Genomic DNA, 8,259 nt, shown 5'->3' with positions numbered 1-8,259 from the left:
TAAGTTCAGACCTTAATCTTATATGTGCAACAACAACAAAAAAAATTTGCATCAAGGGCTCTTAAAAAAATGTGATGCTTGACACCTTCTAAGTCTGACTTCGTGAGAATCACCCGAATGTGTTTGCATTTATACAGAAGGTACTATGGCAATTTTATGGGCTTTTTGAGATCTCTTTTAAAACTCGTGACACATGTAAGATTTGAAAGGTTTTTTGAAAGATGTGAAAAAAACTGAGGCACAGAGATCTTATTTGTGATTTTCATGTCCTATGGCTACAGGTCAATATTGTTGCTATGATCTAGCTTTCAGCCCACCCCACCCTTCTACCCTCAGCACCTCCATGTTGTCAGAAGATATCCACACTGTAACCTAAGATTCTGTACCTGCCACAGTGTTGCCGCTGAACAAAGAAAAAATGAAAAAGAAAATACACGTCAAGGCTTGTTCTGCAAGCCTGCTATTCTGACACACACAAAGACTGCACTCATCCAGGCTTTGTGTTAGGGATTACTGAAGCACATATGCTAAATCCAACCAAACTAAGATTAGGGCTTCTGTCTTTCCCAGACACATTGCACCCTTTACAGGTACTGCCCAGTAACTTATTTACCCTGTCACTGCATTTAGAAAGAGACTCGAGTCATTTCTCACTTTGGACAATCGTTGAGATGATGTTCACAAAGGATCTATAGCCTAAATCTTTTTACTAAGGTCGCAGGGGGTTATAACTGACAATATATGTGGGCTGGTGGGCGGGGCTGAGAAAATACATAATGTGCTGACTTGTCGTATAAGTTTCTTTTGAATGATCATGCCGTACTTGTTTGAATAGAAACGTGCCTCTCCCTACATGCCCTTTAGAAATGCAAGTTTATGTTGCTGTTAAAAAACATGTCGTTTAAATCCCCAGAAGAATGTGAATGAATGCAGCATTCAGGTCAGTAGTTAAGCAAATCTGCTATATGTAGTGTGTAATAAATGTAACATAATGCAAAATAGACCCATAGTCATATATTGTTTAACATTATCAAGCTGTTTTAGTAAGTCGCCAAAGACATTTTGGGAAAAATTAGTACCTTTTTCATGGTTGTAATTGTTTTTAAATGAATTCAAATAATCTTAAACTGTTATTGCTTTTTTACAACTATTTTCTTTGTGTTGTTTGTGGCCTAATTTGGAAGCAATTTTACAAAAACTAAATTGTAATGTTCTTTCCTGCAATAAAAAGCTTTGGCTTTGTGCCTCACTTTCAAGAAAATAATCAGACACCAAAGTGAACCATATTTGTGTACTGGCCCTTTTCTCATTTGTACTTTCTGAAGCATTTAATGAGCCACTTTTGATAAGTGCTTCCTAATTCTGCTCACATTCACTGTCGCGTCAATAACAAAGAGGATTTTTGCCTATTTCAGCCTCCACCTGGAGTTATTCCCCCTACCCGAGTCAGCCAGACCTGACAAAGCAAACAATTCATAGATCTGATTTAATGTATTGGGCTTTTTCATGGCATGAAACCACAGTTGAGAGGTTCTGAAGAGAAGCGCTAGGCTAGCTAAACTGAACACATATCTGTCATTTTAATGAATGTATCTGCACCTCAAATGAACTTTAAGAAGTCACATTTTCTGTGTTTGGCAAAGGTGGGTGTTGATGACTTGAGAGAGGTGAGGTGCTTTAAATGGTTTGCCTATGTTCGTCTGTTCTTGCTCTCAAACACACATTCTCGTCTCCTTTTTTATTCTCTATTTATTGCTGTATCCTTCTATGGTTCCTTGGATGCCTTTAAAGGCGACATCTCACAAGGCTTTTGTAAGATGTGAAATAAATCATTGGTGTCCCCAGAGTACATATGTAAAGTTCTAGCTCAAAATACCGTATAGATAATTTATTATAGCATGTTAAAATTGCCACTTTGTAGGAGTGAGCAATATGTGCCGGTTTTGAATGTGTAATTTTAAATGCTAATGAGTTGACCTCTGCACTAAATGGCAGTGCTGTTTTTGGATAGTGCAGATTAAGGGGCGGTATTATCCCCTTCTGACATCACAAGGGGAGCCAAATTTCAATTACCTATTTGTTCACATGCTTCCAGAGAATGGTTTACCAAAACTTAAGTTACTGGGTTGATCTTTTTCACATTTTCTAGGTTGATAGAAGCACTGGGGACCCAATTATAGCACTTAAAAGTCAGATTTTCATGATATGTCCTTTTTCGAAAGAGCCTCATTGCTTGTCAGTTGCCTTAATGACAATGAAGGCTTTACCTTTTCCTCAGTCAACTTCATTGTATTAAAGGATTTGCAGGTACAACAGGATGATTTTATAAACAGGCATAGCGTATGCATTACTGTGTGTGTGTGCCTGTATGTATGTGTTTGTTTACAAATAACCATCATAGTTAAAGGTATATTTGGTTTAAAAAAAATATGTCATCATTTACTCATTCTCGTGTTGTTACAAACCTGTATACATTTTTTCCTACTATGGAAGTAAATGGGTCTTCTGATTGGTTTGGTTACAAACATTTCTTTAAATTACCTTTATGGTGTTCCTTAAAACAGAGAAATGTAGCTTTTTGTGTAAATTGTCCCTGTAAGATCAGTGTCAGTTTCAAAACATTACAACATATGACATATACAGTTTTATTAGAAATAAATAAGAGTCTAAATAAAAAGCAATAGTTTACCCAAACATGAAAATTATCCCATAATTTGCTCACTTTAATGTCATCCCAGGCCCTATTTTAGTGATCTAAGCCCATTGTCTAAAGTGCACGGCGCACAGTCTAAACAGGCCTGTCAGAATCCACTTTTGCTAATTTAACGAGAGGAAAAATGGTTTGTGCACCTAGCGTAGAGTCTAAAGGGGTTGTTCCTATTCTCCTAATGAGTAATGGGTGTGTTTTGGGCGAAACATTCAATAAACCAATGAGAGTATCAGCTCTCATCCTCTTTAAAAGCCAGTTGCGCTCATGTCATGCCGATTCCGTATTTAGATGGTGGAATTTGTAAAGTGAAAAACTACCCCCAAAAATTTGCATTGTTTTCATTTGTATTGAAATTATTTTTTTGTTTTAAAACCTTTAAAGTTTTCTTTCAGTCTGGAAGTAAAAATAGCAGGCTTTTCATTGCTGTAAATGGATACCCTACATAATCCATGTAATCTCAAAAAATTTATTTACAAATATGCCAGAAAAGGTTTGTACTCTAAAATACTTTATTTGTAACAAACAAGAGATAAAGAATGAACAAACGTGTGGAGAGCCGATTCAGCATTCGGACAGTGCCATGAGTTTTTTTTAAAGCATTACTTAAGAAAAGGTTCATTAAATAACAAAAACAACATTGCATCATTGACTTTAGATTTTAGACCAGGATTTAGTTGGTCAATGTAGCGTAGTCTATTTTAGCTGCCTCAAAATAGCAACGCGTCAACAATGCGCCTGAACACACCTCGTTTTCAGACCAGAACGCCTATGGGCGCAAAATTGGGTACAAATGCATTTGCTATTTAAACAACGTGGTGCTAAATGTGAAAATGATAATTGCGCCGGGTTGAAACTAGCAAAAGACACTTGCGTCGCCCATTGTGCTGCATTGCGCCGGGTTTATGATGGGACCCCCTATGTGTATTTGACTTCCTTTCTTCAGCCAAACACATTCATATTAGAGTAATATCATTATATTATATTAAATTAAATTAAATTAAAAACTACAAAAGTTGTCACTGGGGTGGTACCTTTTAAAAAAATACACGTTTGTACCTAAAATATTAGGTACAAAATTAGTAGGGGAGAACCGGGGCAAAAGTAATGCGGGACGAAAGTAACAAAGCGACCCTCTTCGAGCCCTGACAACATTTACATCCCAAACCATCACAGCATCTTATGCACACAACCCCTGAAAGAGCTGACAAATATCGCATTATTTACTCACAGTTTTCCGCGTGTTGATCCAGAAAGGTGTTTTCAACCATGATTAGTAAATCCCTAAAGCGGTCATTTTGTTCTTATAACGCGTTTCTGGTTTTATGTGTTAAAGTACTGATCAATCTACAGGTTATTTAGTGACCTAACACATCCTGAAGTTTGACCTCTCTGAATTTTTTTAATAAAAGTAAATCGGGTTTAAATGTGAGGAGATCCTGTCGGGTCGAAAGTAACACTTGTTACTTTTGTCCCGCTGCTAATACTGTTGATATTATTCTAATTTGATTTTATCTTATTTTCATAGTGTTCAAACTTTTGAAAAAAAATTTATTCTCAACAATTTAAGTTTGTACTGTTGGTTTCTTTTGAAACATTTGATAAAACTGAAAGTTAAAATCAAAATGTAATTTCATTATTTTTTTACAAAGATAAATTACAAAATAAGTTTGCAGTTACATATTAACAACGTCATAGACATGTACACTGTAAAAAAATCCGTAGAAATTACAATGTTATTGCAGCTGGGTTGCCGGTAATTTACCGCAGATTTAAATCCATGTCATCCACCGGCAAGATTTTGTTCAAAGTTAAATAAACCTTAAACATCAACAAGTCTTTATCTTTACAGAAAAAACTATACAATAACAGCCTCATGCAAAGCATTCTGGGAACCAGAAATCATCATTAACCTTTTTCTGTTTTTTTTCTTCAGATTTTGTTACCCAGAATGTTTTGCTTGATGCTTTTTTGTAAATGTTTAATGTTCATTTAACTTTGAACAAACTGTTGCCAGTAAAAAACATAAATTTAAATCTACGGTAAGTTACCGGCAACCCAGCTGCAATTTCTACGGAATTTTTTTACAACAAAAATCTATCTTGATTTGTTGTGTTACTTTCGTCCCTGCAGGTGGGGTCATTTCAGTGACAATTTTTGTACCTTTTTTCTGAGAGTATTGTGCTTCCTAGCCTTGTAATTGCACTGAAAAGTGGTTGCGTGTTTGTAGCCCATCCATCATAAGAAACCATCACGACTGTGTCCTGTGACTGCATGTTTTGTCACAGCAGTCACGTAGTCATGAGAATCAGGAAAAATAAATATTAAAATTAATCGGAAAAAATCAAATTAAAAACACATTTAAGTAAGGGCTGGGATCAATTGCTTGTTTCTTTAATTTTTAGAAAGTCAAATATTTCAGCGTATGATCATTTTTACTTATGTTGACCTGGGGAACAGGGTTGACTTTTGAAGGATGAGCTTGACAAATGTAGTCAACACTGCTGTGAAAAGAGAGAATGAGATTATTTCCCGGCTCTGTAAAAGTTCAACACCCCTGCAGTCACATCCATCATCCATTGAAAACTTGAGAAATGTCACCGACTGAAATAAGTCAAGGTCTTTCTCTCTATCATACAGTACAAGTAAGAGCAGTGAAGCGTCATTCTTCAGCCGTTTACCTAGCATCTCTCATACCTAATGCTATTCAAAAACAGCCAACACCTTACCTAAATATTGATATAGATGCAACAAAGAGGCAAGTATGGACAGAATCTGTAGCCCCGGCAGTTTCTGGCTGGCAGATCTGGCAAGAATCGAGCTGTGTGACTTTCTTATCTGAAACTGCTGTGCGATTTCAAATTTCTTCTGTGTGGGCTGAGACAGCTGAAAGCCCAGGATTTATTTTCAGAGCTCCGTACCGACAGATATTGGCAGGAATGCCAATGTGTCACTAAAGCAGCTGTTTACACACTCGCGCACATACATGCTGTCATACACACCTATGCACAAATCAATGACTTTAAATCTATAGCGTATTGGGCAGTTGGGATAAGCCTACGTTTCAACTTCTCCTCCACCGTTTTTTAATATTTTGCTGCCTTCACTCTAAAAAAACAAACGGTTCTATATAGCACCAAAACTGTTGCTTTCAATCGTAACGATAGAAGAACCATTTAGTGCCATATAGCACCGGTGAAGAACCAGTGAAGCACCAGTGAAGAACCAGTGAAGCACCAGTGAAGCACCAGTGTAGAACCATAAAGGGGCCATATAGCACCACATATGGTTCTACATAGCACTATATGGTTCTACACAGGTGCTTCACTGGTGCTTCACTGGTTCTTCACTGGTGCTATATGGCACTAAAAATGGTTCTTCTATCGTTACGATCCAAAGCAACAGTTTTGGTGCTATATAGAACCTTTTTTTTTTAGAGTGTTGCGTAGTCTGGGGATGTATGTGTTATAGGGTTCCTCCTCTTGCGGTTGTTGTGTGTGTGTGTGTGTGTGTGTGTGTGTGTGTGTGTGTGTGTGTGTGTGTGTGTATGCTTACATTCTTTTGCCAAATGGAATAAAGGTGCTTCTTAACTGAATATGGTGGAGTTTAGATCACAGCACAGCACTGCTAAAACAATATAACTTGCCAAACAGAAAGATTCAACAGAGACTGCTGGTGCAGATCACCTTACCATAGAAAAAAATGGAGAGAGGGACTAACAGCAGGAAAAGCATGTGTTAACCATCTGGATAAGTTGTAGAAAATGCAGTGCATCCTGCCGTATGCTTACGACAAAGGATTCATTTTCACTGGCGGCTCGTGACTGCTCCGAGGTGCGCAAATTCAAAATAAGTGTTCGGAGTGTCATGTGTGTTGCTTGTGTTTTTAAAACATGTGTTCTGCGCATCGAGTGATCCTATGTGCATCACGTGTTTTGTCAAAATAAGCACACGCGTCAAAACCGTTTATGATAAAAGACACACTCACGTTCACAAAATACATGCCCTTATCAGTAAACTTTGATTACGCGTGAGATTATGCGAGTATATGGCAAACGCGGGTGTCTCTTTTATCATATACCCTTTAGACGCGTCTGCAGCAGGCACTTATTTTGACAAGACACGTGATGCACATATGCACTCGACTCGCAGAACACATATTTTGAAATTACGAACCACACACATGACAGGCTACATGCTTGTTGTGACGAACTTCGCATCGAGCGCCCTCAAAAAAAGAAGTCACTGGCCGCCACTGTTCATTTTAAAGTTTGCAAATGTTATGTCATGTTTGCATACTGGACTGCTTTCCCCTTTTCAGTCTGTTTGTGTTGACGCGAACAGACTGGAACAGACGGTGGTTACATAACGTTATCCATCCTGGTTTTTCTCAGCACCGTAAGACCTACGCATTTACTGAGCTGAGATTATTTCTGCTGCACCACTTTGTTTAAATTGGCATTCTGCTCCAGCTTCGCTCAGAAGCCCAGTTTTGGCACTACAATACCCAAACACTTGTTTTAAACTTGTAGAGTGTTGCCTGAATACCAATCCAGGGGAATTTGTGTTGGCCAGAATGTCGAGGCACCCACATGTTACTTGTTTTGGACAACAGAGAATTTGCCAGGTATTGTTACAGTTTTTTAATTTATGTCATAGAACAGTCTTGGATCACACTTTGGCGTTACCAATATCACAGCCTCCTTCACACTCCGAAACAGAAACAAAACACGCAGACATCTGCTGAAATCAGTTGTGTTGTGCTTAACTCTTTAACATCTACCAAACAGGGTTTGTTTGGTAGGTTGGAGAATCAAAGCAAGTAAGCAAGGTGCTGGAGATTGTCTAGTATTTATATACATATATATATATACATATAGTGTGTTTTGATTAAAGTTCATATCAAGCAGAGTAGACTGCATGTTGAGACAGGGGAGAGAATGGCAGTGTGGCCTTAAGGCAACTGTGACTCACTAGTATTATTTTGGCAATGGCAGTCATGTTGGGCCTCTGCCGTTTTCTGTTTCAGCAACTTTTGACCGTTTCTGTTGCTCAAAGCTTTCTTTGCCCTGCCCTTATACATACACATACGACAAGAAAATATACTAATGCTGCTTTAAAATTTTGAAAACATAAAGAGAAAGGGCATTTGGGTTAAGATAATAAAACAATACTGCAATTTGCCAACATAATTGTACTGGCATTTAATGTTGCTTGTTATTGCATGGACTTTTGCAACAAGTAGATGCTATTTAAAGGTGCGCTGCTACTGTATCAGGTTCGTCCGGTTCAGCATCATACCACTGTCAACAGATACTGAAATAAATAGGATAATGTCATAAAGTCAAGAGTTTATGGGACTTATTTACTTGGGGGAAATAATTAGATAAGACTCATCAGCAGTACGTATGGAAATGGATTCTCAGAATTCAATTGACTCTTCGCAAAACCCCGCCCTCTTGCTATGTCCGACAAGCTACGGTCATTGCTATCAGCCATTGCACTCCCATTTGTGCACTCCTTGGGGAAATAGTAACACATTTTTAAAAAATG

Source organism: Misgurnus anguillicaudatus, chromosome 15 (assembly GCF_027580225.2).
Source record: "Misgurnus anguillicaudatus chromosome 15, ASM2758022v2, whole genome shotgun sequence".
In the NCBI taxonomy this organism is placed as follows: domain Eukaryota; kingdom Metazoa; phylum Chordata; class Actinopteri; order Cypriniformes; family Cobitidae; genus Misgurnus; species Misgurnus anguillicaudatus.
Note: the sequence above shows the minus strand (reverse complement) of the source record.